This window comes from Mus musculus, chromosome 2, assembly GCF_000001635.26.
Source record: "Mus musculus strain C57BL/6J chromosome 2, GRCm38.p6 C57BL/6J".
NCBI classification, from domain to species: Eukaryota; Metazoa; Chordata; class Mammalia; order Rodentia; family Muridae; genus Mus; species Mus musculus.
In genome coordinates, this window is record NC_000068.7 from 42,442,220 (window position 1) to 42,464,253 (window position 22,034).

At 37.8% G+C, this 22,034-nt stretch overlaps 1 protein-coding gene and 1 non-coding gene across 11 annotated transcripts in view; both read right to left on the reverse strand.

Moving 5' to 3' along the window:
• Lrp1b (low density lipoprotein-related protein 1B) overlaps nt 1–22,034 on the reverse strand; it is a 2,058,309-nt gene that overhangs the window by 1,846,930 nt on the left and 189,345 nt on the right. The window lies entirely within an intron of this gene.
• On the reverse strand, nt 5,220–5,349 carry Mir6336 (microRNA 6336). Its single transcript, NR_105754.1, has one exon. It is a non-coding gene; the product is annotated as a microRNA 6336 (primary transcript).

Here is a 22,034-nt window from a genome sequence, read left to right on the forward strand (position 1 = left end):
TGTATTAATAACTCCAAAAATCTAGGGATTATTTTATCTACTAAGCATCTAAAAAAGTCTGTGTCATTTCTGGAAAACCATTCCACTTGGCAGCACCATAGGACTTACAATATATAGGAATATAACATACAGAATATAAAATGCAAACATTCTAACCCATGCAAGTGCTTTGAGACTTAATCTCACAATGGGCATAAGCAGGCCTGCATAAATGATATTAATGATTCTGAGTACTTGAACTGCATCATTATAATGACCATATTCCCCTTAGTTTAATTTTTAACATTTTTTAAAAAACAAAACTTGACATTTTAAGTCAGTGAGGGAGACTCATTGCTGCATGGAATACATTTATCTGTCCTAAATGCCATAATTACTGGTAAAACTCTGCCAAGGAAGTAACTCCTTGGGGACTGCATAGGTACATCGTTTTCCAAGGCACTTGGGAGCTATTTAGCGAACTGCTTGACTGATTTATGCAGTGGATTGCTCAGTAATGGTCATTAGCATATCACTCATTGAAGAGAATGAACTTGCATCCCCCTTGCTGTGGTGAATCAGGAGGAAGAGTAAGTAGTTGCTATACTGTTGGTGATTGACCTATGCTGTTAGCTTGGGACATAGAAAAACTTCACACCTTCAGGAAAGGGCTTTCTTTCTTCTCAAGGGGTAAATAAAAGATCATGCCACTTTAAAGGTGGGAGAATTTAAGTATCTTCTGAACCAAAGTCTCCCTTTTTAGAGAAAAAAAAAAAATCACCCTGACTTCACCAGATGTTGTAAAGCTCATTAGATTCCGTCTCCCACATCACTTTCTCTTTAGTTTTGATATTTATCTCCAATGGGGTTTCAAACTACTTTTCATTAAAATGCAAATGCTTGTCATTAAACAGCCAACCATTCCTTTCAGCTTTCTAGAGACCCAATGTATTTTCCCAGCTTTGAGCTCTTAAATATACTATAATGTTTTCTCTGGAACTTCCAGGACCAATACACACAAACATGGCTGCACATACAGATGTTACTTGTGTGAGGGTGGAGTAAAAGGAAACACTCATATGTTGTATGGGTTTTTTTCCCCGAACACTTAAAGAATTATGGTAATTTCTAAGGAAAGGAGTCAAAGTAACAATCTAAATGAGAAAACATAGAAAACTACTGCTATTTCCTAGGGGTTATTGGACTGTTTGGATAGTTTATCTGATCTTGATTTAATTTTTGTACCTGGTATCTGTCTAAAAAAAAAAAAACCGTCCATTTTATCAAGATTTTCCAGTTTGGTTTAGTATAGGCTTCTGTAGTAGAATCTGATGATCTTTTTTATGTCCTCATTTTCTGTTGTTATGTCTCCCTATTCACTTCTGATTTTGTTAATTTGGATACTGTTCCTGTGCCCTCTTGTTGGTCTGGCTAAGAGTGTGTAGCAATGGGATATGGGGAACTGGGGGTAGCCACCAGAAAGTCCCAGATGCCAGGAAAATAAGATGATCCCAGGACCCAGTGGGATGAGATTAGCTGAAATGCCCAACGAAGGGGAGGGAGAACCTGGAGAGTCCATATCTAGAGGTTAGACAAGGCTGGCCCCTGGTTGGGGGATGGGGACACCAATCATCTTCAAATTTTTAAACCAATATGGCTCCAGTCTCAAGGAAATACAAGGACAAAGTGTGTAGCAGAGACTGAAGGAAAGGCCATCCAGAGACTGCTCCACCTGGGAATCTGTTACATATACCAATACCAAACCCAGACACTATTGCTAATGCCAAGAATTGCTTACTGAAAGGAGCCTGATATAGCCTTCTCCTGAGAGGCTCTGCCAGTGCATGACAAATACAGAAGTAGATGCTCTCAGCCAACCTTTGGACTGAGCACGGGTCCCCAATGGAGGAGTTAGAGAAAGGACTGAAGGAGCTGAAGGGGTTTGCAATCCTATAGGAAATACAACAATATCAACCAACCAAATCCCCCCCCCCACCCAGAGCTAAAAGGGACTAAATCACCAACCAAAGAGTACACATGGAGAGTCCCATGGTTTCAGGTGGATATGTAGCAGAGAATGGCCTTATCTGGCATCAATGGGAGGAGAGACCCTTGGTCCTGTGAAAAATGGATGCCCAAGTGTAAGGGAATGTAAGGGTAAGGAGGTGGAAGTGTGTGGGTTGGTGGGGGAGTATTCTCATAGAAACAGGGGGAGGGGGCATGATATAGGGGCTTTGCAGAGGGAAAACAAGAAAAGGGATAATATTTGAAATGTAAATAAATAAAGTATCCAATTTAAAACACACACACAAAAACAAAAAACAAAAAACAAAAAACAAACAAACAAAAACAAAAACAAAACCAGTAATATATTGTCCAATTTTCTGAGGAACCACCACACTGATTTCCAGAGTGGTTGTACAAGCTCGTAATCTCACCAGCAATGGAGGAGTGTTCCTCTTTCTCCACATCCTCACCTGCATCTGTTGTCACCTGAATTTTTGATCCATTCTGACTGGTGTGCGGTGGAATCTCAGGGTTGTTTTGATTTGCATTTCCCTGATGATTAAGGATGTTGAACGTTTTTTCAAGTGCTTAATACCTTTCCTGGGCATATACCCAGAAGATGTTCCAACTGGTAATAAGGACACATGCTCCACTATGTTCATAGCAGCCTTATTTATAATAGCCAGAAGCTGGAAAGAACCCAGATGTCCCTCAACAGAGGAATGGATACAGAAAATGTGGTACATTTACACCGTGGAGTACTACTCAGCTATTAAAAACAATGAATTTATGAAATTCTTAGGCAAATGGATATATCTGGAGGATATCATCCTGAGTGATGTAACCCAATCACAAAAGAAGTCACTTGATAAGCACTCATTTATAAGTGGATATTAGCCCAGAAACCTTGACTACCCAAGATACAATTTGCAAAACACAAGAAAATCAAGAAGAAGGAAGACCAACGCATGGATACTTCATTCCTCCCTAGAATAGAGAACAAAATACTCATGGAAGGAGTTATAGAGACTAAGTTTGGAGCTAAGATGAAAGGATGGACCATCCAGAGACTGCCCTATCCGGGGGTCCATCCCATAAGCAGCCACCAAACTAAGACACTATTGCATATGCCAGCAATATTATGCTGAAAAGACCCTGATATAGCTGTCTTTTGTGAGGCTATGCCAGTGCCTGGCAAATGCAGAAGCCGATGTTCACAGTGATCTACATACAGGATGGAACACAGTGCCCCCAACGGAGGAGCTAGAGAAAGTACCAAAGGAGCTGAAGGGGTCTGCAACCCTATAGGTAGAACAACAATATGAACTAATCAGTACCCCCAGAGCTCCTGTTTCTAGCTGCATATGTAGAGAAGATGGCCTAGTAGGCCATCATTGGGAAGAGAGGCCCCTTGGTCTTGCAAACTTTATATAACCCAGTACAGGGGAATGCCAGGGCCAAGAAGTGGGAGTGTGTGGATAGGGCAGCAGGGTGGGGGAGGGTATAGGGGACTTTTGGGATAGCATTTGAAATGTAAATAAAGAAAATATCTAATAAAAAAAGAGTTGGGCATGGTGGAGCACACCTTTAATCCCAGCACTCAGGAGGCAGAGGCAGGAGGATTTCTGAATTTGAGGCCAACCTACTCTACAAAGTGAGTTCCAGGACAGCCAGGGCTATAGAGAGAAAGCCTGTCTCAGAAAAAAACAACAACAAACAAACAAACAAACAAATAACAAAACCAAACTATAAACCAAACCAAACCAAACCAAACCAAACCAAACCAAACCAAACAAAACAAAACAAAACAAAACAAAACAAAACAAAACAAAGAAAACTACTTGCTGACACATACTTGCCTGGCTTTCTTAAGCAACGCTAGACCATTTGTTTAAGGATGATACTACTTACAGTCAACTGGAACCCCTTATTACATACAGACTTCTACATGTTAATCTGTAGTCAATTTTCAATTGATCCATTCTTCTCAAATATTTCTAGTCTCTGTTGACTATGAATGTTGGTTAGAACACAATGTGTATTTCCTACATAACAGAAATAGAAAATATTTTCAAACAGTAATGACTTCAATATAGTGTCCACAATGTTCACATTGCAGTACTAGATATGTAAGGGACTAGAGTGACATAAACCTTACTTATAGGAGCCATATATCAGAATATATATTTCTATGGTCTAAAGATGTATGTATGGAATGGGTAGAGTAATTAGATGATTACACATTCAATTTCTTGGTAGTTGTCTAGAAAACTGTTTACCTGTGACATGAATCTCAAAAAGCGGTAAAACTGTTTCAGAATATCAGAAGAAGGTCTGAAATGAAGATTGCAGCCATTTCCAATGGGACCAACCAGTTAAATGAGATGTTACATTATATACATTTCTTCAAATGTGAGATCCTTAAAAGTTGTTAAGATCCCATATATAAAAATGTTCTATTAGTTAACATATTACATTTTAAACACTTCTGTTTTATACAAATAATTATTCAGTGGATTTTTATATGCCAGGATATTTGTCTGGGTATTTGATATTGAATTTTATTTTAAGTCAAAATATATATGCTATACAAAGACTGAACTTTCAAAATGACTGGGGTTTTAGAAAGAAACTGTACATAGTGTAAGAAGCTTAGAGTGAAAGAGATAAGTCCATGCCACAGTAAGTAGAGTGACCCAGGCTAAGTTCACATGCAGGCTACACGATCTTCCAATCTTCAGTATTTTGTTACTTCTCTTCAGTAAGACATGGGGACTGAGCAGGTACTGGAAACAAACTAGTGGCGATGTCATCTTTTTGGTCTGAAGGATAATTGCAGTAAAAGAAGGAACTGGTGGACGAGACAGGGAATGAAAATATTGACTTCTAAGATGTTTTTGACTTATGACAAATGAAAGACAGCTTTGCCTTTCATTCTAAGCACACTTTAGTTTTAGTGCTAACATGCAGGTATTTCTTTGGTATGCCATGTATCTTGAGTTTATCAGTTCATCGACTTTGTAAGTATAGCTCTTTCCTCTTAAGAAAGCTGGGGCTGGATTTTAGATATGAAGGGGCATTAAGGTACTTTAGGCAGAGAAAACAGGGCCTTAAAAAGTGTCTAAACATACGTTCAATCCCTTGTAATTGTAAAGCACTATAATAGAACAAAGACTATTCTTTCATTAACAGAAGTAAAGTGATGACTATGTGCCTCTGAATGTTTGAGCCCCATCCTTAATCCATGTAAGCCCTCAATTTTACATTTTCCATCAGACCTATAAAAGATACTCAGACTCATACATAAAAGATCTCTTACTAAATCCGAGAAATGCTTACACAAGTGTCTTTCATGAGAAGGAAAGACATTTGAAATTATATTCTAAGTATTGGTTATAGAAAGCATTAACTCCATAACTCAAAACTGATGTCAATGTAGATAAACCTTGACACTGCATGGCAATCCAGAACCATCTTACAACATTGACCTGGCCCCAAATCCTTAGTTATAAAATGATTTTATATATATCAGGTTAAGAAGCAAATCTACATATGTTAAAAGTAATATAAAGCTAGACTTTATTTCTTTACTTCTTTTGTACAAATTTACTTTTATTCTGTGTATGGGTGTTTTCCTGACATGCACATTCATTGACCACATTCAGGCACTGAATATAAAAGACAGAAGAGCACATTGGATGCCTTGAATTGGAGATACAGGTGGCTATAAAATCACCATGAGGATGCTGGAGAAGTGGACCCACATCCTCTACAAGAGCAAAAATTGCTTTTAGGTGCTAAACCATTTCTTCAGCTCCTATATTTCTCAATTAATACCACTATCAATTATTTCCTTATAATGCATTATTTTTTGCCTTCTGTGATATATCATTAAAACTTGACTTTGGATATACATTTATTAACCAATTCAATAATTGCTGGATTTCCATTCTTCCACTACAAGTGGTATTCCCCATAGGAAGACCAGCAGTCTCAACTACCCCAGATCACTGAAATCTCTTGGACACTGACCCACTAACCAGGCAGCATACACAAGCTGGTCTGAGACCCCAGACATATATACAGCAGAGGACTACCTCGTCTGGCCTCAGTGATAGATGATGCACTTAACCCTAGAGAGCCTTGAGGTCCCATGGAGTGGGGAGGCCTGGACAGGGGTGTGGGATTGGGAACATCCTCTTGGAGGCAGGGAAGAGAAATGAGATGAGGAACTCTGAGAGGGCTGACTGGGAGGTGGGTAAAGAATGGACTGTAAAAAATAAATAAAAATAATAACAAAAAACAGGAATATACTTAATCAGGATATATATTTTAAGTGAAATAACCCACAGGGAACATCACACATCTTGTCCATAGAAAGTTGATCAGGCATTCTTAGGTACTTATTTCTTTAACCTATAGCTAATTTAAAAAAAAAAAAAAAACACTGAATTTATTTGTTATGCCGTTACAGCTAGTTTCCTTAGAAAAATGACACCTATTTTTCCTTTTGTTTAGGACACTGCAGCTTTGAAATTTTTCTTTATAAGTAAAAAGAGCAGTATCTGGTAAGAAAGTGAGGAATACCCTGTATCCAAAGATGTAGTGATTGCAGCAAAGAAGAGGATCACAGACAGTGTTCGACCATGCTAACATGGGACAACAATCTTCAAGGCTCTCTTCAGCTAAGGATCAATGTGAAACCAGAGGCCGGCATGTTGACAGCATCTCCTTCTCGAATACCAACAGACTACATACATGGTGACTACCACATAGAAGCTAACCTTCATTTTAACTGACCTGAATTGAGAAGACAACTGAGAAGCACTAGTACAGTAGCTTCCCCTGACTTGAGGTTTTGGCTTGTGTAATTGTGAAGTAGCCACTGAAGCACTAATGTATGCCATGACACCAATTACAAGCACTGTTACATTGTGACTGCCATGATAAAGGTCAGCCAGTCATCTGGATTCATCCAAGGTCACAAGGGTTTCCACAGATAAATTTGTGATTACTATGATCTTGCTATAAAAATTTCAGTCATAATATTACAAATCCTCTTGAGTGACAGCCGACAAAAACAAGGAAATCAGACAAAGGCATTATCTGATATAAAGTAAAAAAAACTTATAATTTACATGACAAATGAAGTAGAAGAAAAGAAAAGGTGACCAAAAATATAATAGATTAAAATATCGTCTACCAAACCTGAAAAATGTGGACTTTTTTTCTAGAGTTGAAAATATTAACATTAATAGGTAAAACGTAATGGCATATTAATGTTACTTGTATAACTTATTAAACTAGAAGATAAAATATCAGGGAATTTGCTGTGAGATTGTGTCTTCTAGTAATTTTAGAAGCTATGCCCACAAAGTCTCACCAACATGGTGGCTCAAACGTAAGCTGAACAAGGATAACACCAAGAGGCACGGAAAACAGGATGGACAATATCCCATGGGGCTTCAAACATACACAAAGGACTATAGGCAACTGTCTTAGTCAGGGCTTCTATTCCTGCAAAAGCATCATGACCGAGATGAAAGTTCTGGAGGACAGGGTTTATTCATCTTACACTTCCACACTGCTGTTCATCACCAACGGAAGTTAGGACTGGAACTCAAGCACGTCAGGAAGCAGGAGCTGATGCAGAGCCATGGAGGGATGTTCCTTACTGGCTTGCTTCCATTGGCTTGGTCAGTTTGCTCTCTTACAGAACCCAAGACTTCTAGCCCGGAGATGGAATTACCAACAATAGGCCCCTGGCCTTGATCACTAATTAAGAAAATGCCCTTACAGCTGGATCTCATGTAGGCATTTCCTCAAGGAAGGCTCCTTTCTTTGTGATAACTCCAGCTTGTGTCAAGCTGAGAGTCAAATCCAGCCACTACAGCAACCAAAGGAAGTTGAGAATTAGAGAGTTAATCTTCCTCAGGAAAGAGCACACCAGTTCGTTGTCTAGTGCCAAACTTATTCCCACAAACATACATATAGGTAGCATGATGTAAACTCAATAGGTTATATTTAGAAACGTATACATGTGTGCATTCAATACCAGTTTTGAAGACAAGGCTATTAATTTAGTGATAAAAAGATAGAACTGTTGTGTTATTGCCAATCCATTATATCTGGGATTAAAAGAAAACCGAAGCATCTGGTCATGCCTATGAATAACTTTTCTTGATTGGATCGTTAGCAGTTGGAAGACTCACCTTCAATCTGTGCCTTGTCTTCTTATGGCAAACTCTATAAAGGATGTGAATGAAAGCAGCTTTCTGTTTTGGAATATTTTCAATGATTCTCACTAGACATTCCTGTATCCTGAGGCTGGTGCATCCCTTCACTGGTATTAGAGCCTACTTCTTCAGTATTTCAACATATGCGTGGGAGCACCTGAATCATCCAGGCTTGTAAACTAAACAACTCTTAGATTCTTGGGCTTTCAAAAGGAAGATGCAATTGTGGGATTTACTGGATCACATCCTACAAGCCACTCTAATAAATCTCCTTATGGATATGAAAATGTACACACACACACATACACACACACACACTTCATTAGCTCTGTTACTCTAGAGAACCCTGACTAACATAATCCTATTGATTTGTTTCCATTAAAAATAGAAATAAAAGGCAGGGGTTGATAGGATAGGGGGTTTTCAGAGTGGAAACAAGGAAAGGGGATAACACTTGAAATAAAGAAAATGTTTAATAAAAAATTTAAAAATATAAATAAAAGGCAACCAACCATTCAAGTCAGTGTTTATTTTAATTTGTTGAACATAATACACATTTTAATATGCATGTATATGCCAAACACATATGTAATATAATCTGGGCATAATTTAAAAATAAGAAAAGGCAAGGAGACTTATAAAATATCAGAAATCTGTAGTAATTAATAGAATGTAGAATTGAGAGGAGAAGCATGTAAAGCATACAAGATGAAATAGCACCTAGCAGTGTCTTCACACTGCAATAAATAAGATGTCATGCACTTGTACCTGCAGGGGCAGGTTCCCAATGTTATAAGCCCATTACTAGCCATACTAATTATTATACAATTGATAAAGTGTCAAGAAAACAAATTATATTAGATTAAAGGTATTAAATACTTAAAACTTAATACTTCCTAAATAGTTGACCATATTTTTTTCTAAATGCTGGAAGGCATGTAGCTCAATGGATTCTGGATAGTGCAAATAATTATATATTGTGTTATGTTACTCTTCATTACCACTCATCTCTCAGTTCAATGTCATCCAATAAATAATGGAAATAAATAACTTGGCAAAAATGTTTCAACTTCAAAGTGGCAAACTAATACTCTTATGAGTCCCCAGCACCCTGGACATGGGGTTAACTTATTGAAAGACAATTAATTTTACTCAATTTATCATAACTTAATGATTCTAAGTGAAATATAAACCTAAACGTAGTTTGTAAACCACAAAACTGCTACATGAAATGAAAAATATCTGTAAATTCACAGTAGAGACTATTACACAATGCTAAATCAATAAATGGTAATGCCTTTCTGGAATATTCTTGGATTTAAATTTCTGAGCAAGAGTTGCAAAGATAACTCAGACATAGGATTTAAATGCTTGCCCATGCTGACTGGCTGGCATGTGTGCTCAACAGAATAATGAACTTCTGGTGAACACTCTAAGGATGCTGCCAACTAACTATTGGTGAGACAGCAAGCATATCTAACTCTAATTCCTCAATTACCATGTCCTGGCTGGTGTGATTTTGATCTGAAGCACCCTACCTTCACCAAAGCCAGGCTTGTTTGTTTCTAAACAAGATTGTCAAGTTCTTTCGGTTGTGTTCCTGTCAGTAAAGTTAACATCGATCTGAGAAGCAATGAGATTGCACAGGAAGGGTGGCAATCACCTACAGCCTGTGCGTTGTTGGTGAATTGTATATTTACTAGATCTCCTTAAAACTGGGCAATTAACTGTTGGCCAGTTATAGTCCCCTCTTTTCAGTGTCCTGACCCAGAATCCATTTCTCTGAAAATAAACTCTAGGGATAAAATACAGACCTGGGTGTTTGTCTGTTTGTTTGTTTGTTTGTTTGTTTGTTTTGTTCTCATATTTTGAGAATTTCACTGTGTGCAATTGTGGGACTGTAGTGGCACAAGGTTAACAGAGGAACAGTAGAGGAGAGCTACAACCACAAACACCTCAAACGAGGGCATCAGACATTGGCTCCTTCCCCTATCCCAATCTGGTGCCAGAAAGTCAGCTGCCCAAATATCACCCCTACACTGACAGTTATCAGGCTTCACTCCTTATTTGATGTTATCAGCTTTTCTGCCCTGGATCCCAGGTATGCAGATCTTCCAATATCCCTGCCTTGGCCAATTGTACTGAATTATACAAGCCCTCTCCCAGAGACCCTGCACAATTCCCAGGGGCATAAGTACTCCTTTCTATCCCCAATAAAGTATACCAGTCCTCTGAACTGTTCCTGAGTTTGTATTCTTTTTCTTCGAAATGCACTCACCACTGACCAAGGCCCTGCATTGCAACTGTTCGCTCTTGCTAAGCTTCCTTCCTGCCAGCCCAGCCCAGTGTGCAACAGACTGGCTGTCACAAGAGGGAGAAGGGGACACAGAGAAACAAGTAATATATTTATATCATTTAACTCTTACTCCTCAAATTTCTCACTTATTATTATTTAAGTGTGTGTGTATGTGTGTATGTGTTTGTGTGTGTGTGTGTATGTGTGTGTGTATACTTTTGGAAAACATATTTTGCCTGTAGCTATTCTTCTAGGAGAAAAGTGTTGTTAGAATCCTCCTACCCATATTGACACATCAATTAATGTTGTAATTTATTATTATTATTATTATTATTATTATTATTATTATTATTATTATTATTAGGTATTTTCCTCATTTACATTTCCTTTTTTTCCATTTTTTATTAGGTATTTAGCTCATTTACATTTCCAATGCTATACCAAAAGTCCCCCATACCCACCCACCCCTACTCCCCTACCCACCCACTCCCCCTTTTTGGCCCTGGCGTTCCCCTGTACTGGGGCATACAAAGTTTGCGTGTCCAATGGGCCTCTCTTTTCAGTGATGGCCGACTAGGCCATTTTTTGATACATATGCAGCTAGAGTCAAGAGCTCCGGGGTACTGGTTAGTTCATAATGTTGTTCCACCTATAGTGTTGCAGATCCCTTTAGCTCCTTGGATACTTTCTCTAGCTCCTCCATTGGGAGCCCTGTGATCCATCCATTAGCTGACTGTGAGCATCTACTTCTGTGTTTGCTAGGCCCCGGCATAGTCTCACAAGAGATAGCTACATCTGGGTCCTTTCAATAAAATCTTGCTAGGGTATGCAATGGTGTCAGTGTTTGGATGCTGATTATGGGGTGGATCCCTGGATATGGCAGTCTCTATCTACATGGTCCATCCTTTCATCTCAGCTCCAAACTTTGTCTCTGTAACTCCTTCCATGGGTGTTTTGTTCCCAATTCTAAGGAGGGGCATAGTGTCCACACTTCAGTCTTCATTCTTCTTGAGTTTCATGTGTTTAGCAAATTGTACCTTATATCTTGGGAATCCTAGGTTTGGGGCTAATATCCACTTATCAGTGAGTACATATTGTGTGAGTTCCTTTGTGAATGTGTTACCTCACTCAGGATGATGCCCTCCAGGTCCATCCATTTGGCTAGGAATTTCATAAATTCATTCTTTTTAATAGCTGAGTAGTACTCCATTGTGTAGATGTACCACATTTTCTGTATCCATTCCTCTGTTGGGGGGCATCTGGGTTCTTTCCAGCTTCTGGCTATTATAAATAAGGCTGCTATGAACATAGTGGAGCATGTGTCCTTCTTACCAGTTGGGGCATCTTCTGGATATATGCCCAGGAGAGGTATTGCTGGATCCTCCGGTAGTACTATGTCCAATTTTCTGAGGAACCGCCAGACTGATTTCCAGAGTGGTTGTACAAGCCTGCAATCCCACCAACAATGGAGGAGTGTTCCTCTTTCTCCACATCCACGCCAGCATCTGCTGTTACCTGAATTTTTGATCTTAGCCATTCTGACTGGTGTGAGGTGGAATCTCAGGGTTGTTTTGATTTGCATTTCCCTGATGATTAAGGATGTTGAACATTTTTTCAGGTGCTTCTCTGCCATTCGGTATTCCTCAGGTGAGAATTCTTTGTTCAGTTCTGAGCCCCATTTTTTAATGGGGTTGTTCGATTTTCTGAAGTCCACCTTCTTGAGTTCTTTATATATGTTGGATATTAGCCCCCTATCTGATTTAGGATAGGTAAAGATCCTTTCCCAATCTGTTGGTGGTCTTTTTGTCTTATTGACGGTGTCTTTTGCCTTGCAGAAACTTTGGAGTTTCATTAGGTCCCATTTGTCAATTCTCGATCTTACAGCACATGCCATTGCTGTTCTGTTCAGGAATTTCTCCCCTGTGCCCATATCTTCAAGGCTTTTCCCCACTTTCTCCTCTATAAGTTTCAGTGTCTCTGGTTTTATGTGAAGTTCTTTGATCCACTTAGATTTGACCTTAGTACAAGGAGATAAGTATGGATCGATTCGCATTCTTCTACATGATAACAACCAGTTGTGCCAGCACCAATTGTTGAAAATGCTGTCTTTCTTCCACTGGATGGTTTTAGCTCCCTTGTCGAAGATCAAGTGACCATAGGTGTGTGGGTTCATTTCTGGGTCTTCAATTCTATTCCATTGGTCTACTTGTCTGTTTCTATACCAGTACCATGCAGTTTTTATCACAATTGCTCTGTAGTAAAGCTTTAGGTCAGGCATGGTGATTCCACCAGAGGTTCTTTTATCCTTGAGAAGACTTTTTGCTATCCTAGGTTTTTTGTTATTCCAGATGAATTTGCAAATTGCTCCTTCTAATTCGTTGAAGAATTGAGTTGGAATTTTGATGGGGATTGCATTGAATCTGTAGATTGCTTTTGGCAAGATAGCCATTTTTACAATGTTGATCCTGCCAATCCATGAGCACGGGAGATTTTTCCATCTTCTGAGATCTTCTTTAATTTCTTTCTTCAGAGATTTGAAGTTTTTATCATACAGATCTTTCACCTCCTTAGTTAGAGTTACGCCAAGATATTTTATACTATTTGTGACTATTGAGAAGGGTCTTGTTTCCCTAATTTCTTTCTCAGCCTGTTTATTCTTTGTATAGAGAAAGGCCATTGACTTGTTTGAGTTTATTTTATATCCAGCTACTTCCCCGAAGCTGCTTATCAGGTTTAGGAGTTCTCTGGTAGAATTTTTAGGGTCACTTATATATACTATCATATCATCTGCAACCTCATTTATATTTCCAATGCTACCCCAAAAGTCCCCCATACCCTCTCCCCCACTCCCCTACCCACCCATTCCCACTTTTTGGCCCTGGCATTCCCCTGTACTGGGGCATATATAGTTTGCGAGTCCAATGGGCCTCTCTTTCCATTAATGGCCAACTAGGCCATCTTTTGATACATATGCAGCTAGAGTCAAGAGCTCTGGGGTACTGGTTAGTTCATAATGTTGTTCCACCTATAGGGTTGCAGATCCCTTTAGCTCCTTGGATACTTTCTCTAGCTCCTCCATTGGGGGCCCTGTGATCCATCCAATAGCTGACTGTGAGCATCCACTTCTGTGTTTGCTAGGCCCTGGCATAGTCTCACAAGGGACAGCTATATCAGGGTCCTTTCAGCAAAATCTTGTTAGTGTATGCAATGGGGTCAGTGTTTGGAGGCTGATTTTGGGATGGATCCCTGGATATGGCAGTCTCTAGATGATCCATCCTTTTTTCTCAGCTCCAAACTTTGTCTCTGTAACTCCTTCCATGGGTGTTTTGTTCCCAATTCTAAGAAGGGGCAAAGTGTCCACACTTTGGTCTTCGTTCTTCTTGAGTTTCATGTGTTTTGCAAATTGTAACTGATAAGTGGATATTAGCCCAGAAACAGAATGTTGTAATTTTTAAGATCTTGTTTTGACAGCCATGCTGTAGAGATTTCCTTTTTACAGCTTCCCTATACTATATAGAAGATGGTATCTCAAAGCAGATGTTCCTGACATGTCTTCTTGTCCTTATGGTACCTTCTTCTTTGATGCTCCCTGAGCCTTGGATATAGGGGTAGTGTTGTAAATGTATCAATTGAGGATAGGAACCCACAGTTAGGGGTTATCTAAATTTGACCAGTAGTGGCTTTTCATAAAGATTTTCCTCTGTACAAAAAGAAGCTTCAATAAGAGCTGAGAGCTACACTTATGGGTGAGTGTAAGGACACGTAGTTAGTATGAAGACAGAAGTTATTCTGTCTTAGTGAAGTGGCTGTTGTAGTTTTTTTCTCTGGGGTCTATGCTCTCTTTAGCCATGGGTAATCGGATAAGTTTATAGTACAAGGCAAGAAGTCTCCCCATACCTAATGAGTGGTCCTTACATCCGTTTGGATGTCCATGTATACCCCAGTGTATAAGTGCCACTGTTATAACCCTTGTGCTATCTTGTCATACTGATCATTGTTGTTCATAGGCATTGCAGGAGGATCCAGTACTGTCGATTAATTTTAATAATAATGTAAACTTATTGAAAACTATGAAAACTTGCATAGCTCCTTCATGGGCCATGAGAACTAGTCCTTGAGTAAGATACCTAAACTTCAGATCCAACTTACTTCCTCCAAGTTACCTGCACAAAGTGTTAGTGTCTAGATCAATAGAGTCTTATGTTCAGTTTCTTGGAGGAATAGCAGGGCATCAGCATTTGCCTATATTGTTTTGAGGATCTGCTATAAGGAACAACTCAAAAGGAGGTTTCCATACCTGATACTTGGGAGTATCTAAGGCAGAAACAAGTTTTTAAAAAGCATATGTTTGTGAATGTCCCTTCTTTTACCTGGTATCTTGTGAAAGAAACCTGAAATTACAATTCATTGAAACCTAGCTGATTTAGATTTGTATTTGTCAAAAACAATTTTAAGCAATATTTCAGATGGTCGTTGCCTCCTGGAATTATTGTGTGCAGCTGCTTTTCACAAGATGTTCCTGCTTGCTGTATTTATTAGGAATCAAGTTTTTAGACAGCATTAGAAGTTCATAGTTGATACTAGATGCTTACATTTTATGTGGAGGTTGGAGCCGTACGTAGGAAAGGCCATGCACCATGCGGAAAATGACACCCTTTCTTTGCAGTGTGGCAGAATGACAGCCAAGCAGACAAGCAGAATTTCAGGCCAGGTCTATCTGTGGACATCTTAGGCTTGGTTTCTTGATCACGAACACATTTTTATTTGAATTTAAACATCTAGTGTTTTCCTGAATTAGTGTTTATCTTGAATTACAACTAGAAACGAGGCCATGTAACAAGCTCAGGTTCACAGGACTTTTGGTAAGCACTAGATCTTAAAAGTGGAAAGTTTTGTAGACTTGTGATGAAAACAGGTAGTGAACAAGTTCATGAGCTTAAACTCTACTTTAAATTTTTATCTTACTTATTACCTTTGTTTTGAAGACAATCATTTTAAAAGTAGACTTCGTTTTTGATATGCACAACCTCTAATTAACCTCTATCTTTATTAGGTAGATTCTAAGTACTTAGTTTTCTCGCATCTGTAGCTATTCCAAGGTGTTATAACAATGTGTCTCAGGATTCAATTTTTTTTTAAATGGTTACAATTTGCATCTTGCTTTCAGAAAGCTTTTTAATGTAACATTTCTCCTTTTCACCCCCTGCTAAGTAAAATAAATGGATTCACATTAGGGTTCTGACCTGTTTAAGAGTTTGCTTTCTAAACCACATTTCTTTACATAGGTAATAATAGTGTTATATTTAAATTACCAAACAGTACCTATGATTTTCCATTAGCCCAATGACACTCTTCATCTGTTAGACCATTCCCTTGACTTGCATTAACTCCTTCACCCATAACTCATGGGAACTCCACAGTATTGAAAATCACTAAGGAAACACCATCTATTACAAAGTCTCTTAATTCATTGTTCATTTACTCTAATCAGAGATCCAGTCTTTCTATAGCTAAAGTGCTTTGAATATAAAAGAGAAAGTTGGTCTTGCCACTCCAGCTCCTTATGATATTCCCTCCCACTCAGGTAGATACATGGAGAGACAGTAACACACCAAGGAGGGTGGAGGGTGGAGCAGTCTGTCCCAGCAGGAAGGAAATGCTAATGCTGGACTTATTTAGAATTGTTCACAGATGGTGATGATAAAAAGTAGAACACGATTTACCTGAATTTGATGTTGCCATTCAATACTCCAGAGAAAGTGTCTCCTGTGACTGGTAAGCTACTATCACATCAGTTTACTAACTTCTTAAATGTTACAGTTGTAGACTATGGCAGTTCTACAGATTCTTCATTCCCTTTCAGAATTTTACTGAAATGGATACAAATTCCATAAAGAGTGTAGGCCTGGCTGGGGAGGTTCATCAACCCACAGAGGGAGAATCTCAGATGGCAGCTAGTTAGTGGATCCTGGGCTATGTTTGGATTTTGACACTGAGTTACAAACTTCCAAGTTGTGGAAGTTATCCACCCACAACAGCACCAGATGGAAGAACAGAATGAGCACTGAACAAATTCAAAAGTAGATGTTAGAGGAGCTGAGCAAATAGGCGGATGCAAGACATCTTTCTGATTTGAGTTTTAGAAAACCCAAGGAACATACAGGCAAGTATGCACACATGCATGCACAGATGTATATATGCACATGGATACCTTTATTTAATGTCAGTTTGCTTTAACAAGTTTATGCTCCTTGAGTCTAAATCATTGAAAATGTGTTAAAATTTAGCTGTCTACTTTTACTTTTCTTAAGATATAACATTTCTCTATATTTGAATGATTTATTATTGTTTCATTGAAACTGAAGTTTACCAGTTTGGTTTGGGCTGACAACCCATAATTGTTCTAAATAACATAAAACATAATTTAAAATAATTTAACATAAAGCATAATTTAAAGTAATTTACTATTCTTGGTGATAATGCCCACTCATTTTTACTTATTACTTTAAAGAAATCATTTTAAACTCAGCTATTTGGCTTTTTGTAAAATTTCTGACTCCTCATCACAAAGTCAGACAGAAATCATTATACTTCATCCGTCTCCTATTCATTAAAATAGCAAATAAAAGCTATACATTATATTTCATGAGAGAATGAATTCACAAGTGCTACTTTAATTGTTTTTCTTCTATTTTCTAAAATAATGGAATCATGGTTGATAATAGATGTGTTTATGGAAAGGCAAAATTAAAAAAAAAAACCCTATTTAATCCACTTACTGTTAGGTTTAAAAGGCAGAATCTATTGTAGTTCTCATGGTCATGGTAGAGACCCAAGCAGTACTTAAAGCCAGAATACCTTTCAAGCGTTATTGTATGCCCTTTAATGTCCTAGCTGGCACCAAGACATAAGCCAATTGTCATGCATCTTTGATTGCAATTTAAAGACTCTGAATGTGCATGATTCAATCCTTGTCTTAGAGTCCATGGACAATCACACATAACGTTTTAGTGTAAACAGAATAATATGTAAGAGCAATTTAGCAAAATGTTTTATCAAAACATTTAAATTACGTATTATTTCTAGCAGGAAAAGATTATTGATTAAAAGAATTTCTTTGGAGGTACTTGTCCAATGCTCCCTGAAGCTCACATAAATTAAACTGTGATTTTGATGTCTGAATAATTGGTGATCAGCTACAACTCACTTTTTTGTCTAAGAGTAATTTTTGTGGAAAATGTACAGACACAAAGAGTTTGGGGAAAAAAAGGAATCTTCCAAAAAAAAAAAGGAAAAAAAAAATTTTTATCATGGTCAAGAGTTTACAGCATACTCCATTTTTCACTTATAATGAAGCTTTCTGTGCAGTTACTAGGGCAATTAAATTAAGGAAGAGAGGATCCAAAGATGAAGTATAATTTTCATAGATATCAATTAATTACAGCATGGCAATCAACATTCAAAAATCAAGACATGCTAAAGCTAAATAATAAGCAAGTTAGGGATACTTGCTGAATGTCTGGCTGTGTATTGTGAGCACAACATTTCAAAGCTTTTCATCAATCTAATAGCCACTAGACTCAGTGATACCTGTGATAGTATCATTGGAATAAAACCCCAAATCAGTGACAAGTCTGTTTCTCCTTGTTTATTCTCTTAATTTCATATCACTGCTGGCTCTATGTCCTTAAACACTGCGATACACAGAAATTTGTCACAATTCATTGTAAAATTACCTCATAGCGGTTTAAAATCAATTAGAATGTCAGCTGTTAACAAAGGCATGAACTGCTTTCCTGTGACTGAAATGAAAGTGTTACATTAGATGTGATGCCATTGGGATCACATCTTGGGATCTAGTGTTCACATTGGGATCTTGGGATTTAGTGTTTGTGACTCTATCCTTTTGGTTTTTAAATAAAGATTTGAAAATTATGTTCCCACTTCTACTCCTTTCTTTTGACATTGAAATATAATTAGCTAACTACTTATGTTTAATAGGCAGTCATTTATGAGGAAAAAAATAGAAAAAATTAGCAATAGACAAATGCAACCAAAAATTAGTAGTAGATAATGTTTGGCACCTACCAATATACTAATTTATCTAAATCTCTGAAAAAATAATAGAATTCTGTTTTTTCTATAATCACACTATTTTTTGAAGTATTAAATCTTTTGTTGTTGTTGTTGTTGTTGTTGTTTTGTTTGTTTGTTTTGTTTTGTTTTTGTTTTTTCGAGACAGGGTTTCTCTGTATAGCCCTGGCTGGCCTGGAACTCACTTTGTAGACCAGGTTGGCCTCGAACTCAGAAATCTGCCTGCCTCTGCCTCCTGTGTGCTGGGATTAAAGGCATGCACCACCATGCCCGCTTGAAGTATTAAATCTTAAAGCAAGCAAAAGCTAAATGGGAGAAACCCCAAACCCAAATGTATGAGTTCCAGAACCCAAATTTAACAGTAGTATGAAATAATGCTAATATCATGGAATCCCAAAGTCTTCTGCAGGCACGCCTGTTTGCTCTCTATAGGCAAAAGCCATCCAGAACCAAACACATGCTCAGATTTTCTTGCGTCTTCGCTGTTGCAATAACCCTTAAGGTTACCCCTTTGGTTATTCAACTTATTAACTCTGGGTACCAAAATTAGCTTTGCCTAACAATATATGAACAACAAACTATCAAAACTTAAATATTTAATTAACAATCAGTTATGATTTCCATAGTTGTCAAGTGAAGGTATTTAACAATGAAGTAAAATGAAGATTTAAGCATTTTTAAAAAGAGTGGGTGAATATTTGTAATAGTTGCTACTGCAGTACCAACTGAGAAGAAGCAATATTTGATTTAGAATCACTTCACATTTTTTAGGAACAAATGGATTATTATTACATTTTCTTAATAACCAAGAGAGTCCATATGGTTTTCTATTTTAGACAGCAAATTGGTTTCCACTATAAACAACTAATGTACAAATACAGCAAAAATCAGTCCTCTTGCCAATGATGTCCTGACTCCTTCCTGAAAAGAGACTCACCAATTAAAAGTTATCACTTTGTTAATGGAGCATGTGATGCCTATATCTGAAAGTATTGCTAGGCACTCACTATTAAGTGAGTTTTGAAGCCAGGGGATTTTGAGACACCATGTGAAGATTTAAATAGAAAGAAGGAACAAAGGAAGGAAGGAAGGAAGGAAGGAAGGAAGGAAGGAAGGAAGGAAGGAAGGAAGAAGGAAGAAAGGAAGAAAAATACTGGGCCATGACCTCTTTGAGCATGTTTCCTAAACACATAACAGAACTGTAAGACCCTGGGATGTTTTACTATGAAACCTACCTTTATCTATTCAGTTATACATTGGATGTATGTATATTTTGCATTGGTCAGTATTTGATATGATTTTAAAAACAGTTGATGAGGTGATGATTTTTTTCTGTTACACTGAATATTCATCCTGTAAAGAACTCTGTGTAAGTAGCATCTTTCTGAGGATTCCAGCTAAGAAATTTTGGAGTTGATTCATTTACCAATGAATATATTGACTTAGTTGTGGATGCTGACAAGTGCTTGCTGACAGGAACCTGATATTGCGGTCTCCTGAGAGGCTCTACCAGTGCCTGAAAAATACAAAGGTAGATGCTCTCAGCCAATCATTGGACTGAGCACAGGGTTCCCAATGGGAGAACTAGAGAACGGACCAAAGAAGCTGAAGGTGTTTGCAGCCCCATAAGAGGAACAACAACATGAACTAACCAGTACCTCTAGAGCTCCCAGGGACTAAACCCCCAACCAAAGAGTACACATGGGGGGACTCAAGTCTCCAGTATCATAGGTAGAAGATTATGGCCTTGTTGGTCATCAATGGGAGGAGAGGTCCTTGGTCTTGAGAAGGCTGGATTGATGCCCCAGTGTAGGAGAATGCCAGGTCCAGGAAGCAGGAGTTGGTGGATTGATTAACAGGAAGAATGGGGGGGGGGAGGGGTTATAGGGGGTTTTTGGAGGAAAAACCAGGAAAGGGGATAACATTTGAAATATAAATAAAGAAAATATCTAATAGAAAAATAAATATTTAAATCATGTAAATTAATTGACTATGGAGTGTCGATCACAGGAAAAAAATCCATTCAAGTTTTGTATGTATTGTGAGATTTTGGAGAAGATATTTGGTGCTTTAGGCAAAAAAAGGCTTTAGATATTTGGATCCCTTTAGACCTTTTTTTCCTGAGCGTTGAATAAACAAATCAGTGGAATCCAGGCTTTATAACATGATAGTACAAAGTAACATTTGTCTTTGTAAAAGGTGTACTTTAATAGAATGGTGATGAAAACAGACCTGCAAAATGATCAGTCTCCCTTCTCTATATAATTGTTTTTCTATTGAGCAAATTAAGACCTCACTCAGTGATATGAAGTGAATATCAATTGTTTCCAGGTTCAAGTACATTTAAAATAAACTAAAGGTATGCTGCTAGACGGTGAAAACTTTTATTTTTGATCTGTAGGAATTAATAAAATAGCAAACAGCAAAAATATAGGTTATTACTACAATCTGAATTTTTCTAAATTCTTTTATTGTGTTTGTGATATTGGGGATAGGTGGGCATACTTTTAAATATCTTATTTTACTTTCTCTTGCTATGATAAGACACTGACCAAAAGCAACTTAGAATAAGGAAAACTTTAGTTTTCTAGATAAGTGATTATCATTGAGCGAAGACGGTGAAAAATATCAGGTGGGCAGGAACCCAGAGGAAAAAAATTGAAGCAGAAAACACGGCTGAGTGTTTCTTATGTCCTTGCTCTCCATGGCTCAGTTAGTTTACTGTTAATACGGAAGCACCATGTCAACAAGCAACACTGAACTTCCCCCTTTCCAGATAACCCTAGCTTGTGTCAATAAGCTAGATCAAAACTAGACTGTATAACTAACAACATCTTAACTTGATACACAAACACATCACTGTTAAACCATATTGGTTATGCCTAAGATTTCATGTTACTAGTGTGTGTGGGTGTTTAAAAATCCCATCCAATTTTAAAGCATATTCTTTTAAAAATATCATTCTCTTTAAATGTCCAAAGTAACTTAGTAAAAGCCCTTTAATAACTTGCTTGCATGCATTATCCACTGCCTAAAGCTTGGCTCTTTGTTAGAAATAAGAAAATAAATAAGTAAGTAGTAAGTAAGTAAGTTAGTACCTAACTAACTAAGTAAATAACTAACTAACTAAGTAAATAAGTAAAATCCAAAACCCGTCTAGGTTAGGCTCCAGTAAAACCAAAATGATTTGAAAATTTCTCATTCCAAAATGGGATAATCAGGGCAGAGTTGTTATTAGATAAAACAAAACTAAGTACATCACAAATAGCTCACTGTCTCAGGTCTAGGACTCACTTATTATAGGTTGGAATCCAAAGGACTATAAAGCCCCTTCTTTTGCTCCGCCACATGTGGCACAAACACCTAGTTTTGAGGCTGTGACTAGCCATCTTCTATATCTGTGCTGTCATTGATTGTCTTGC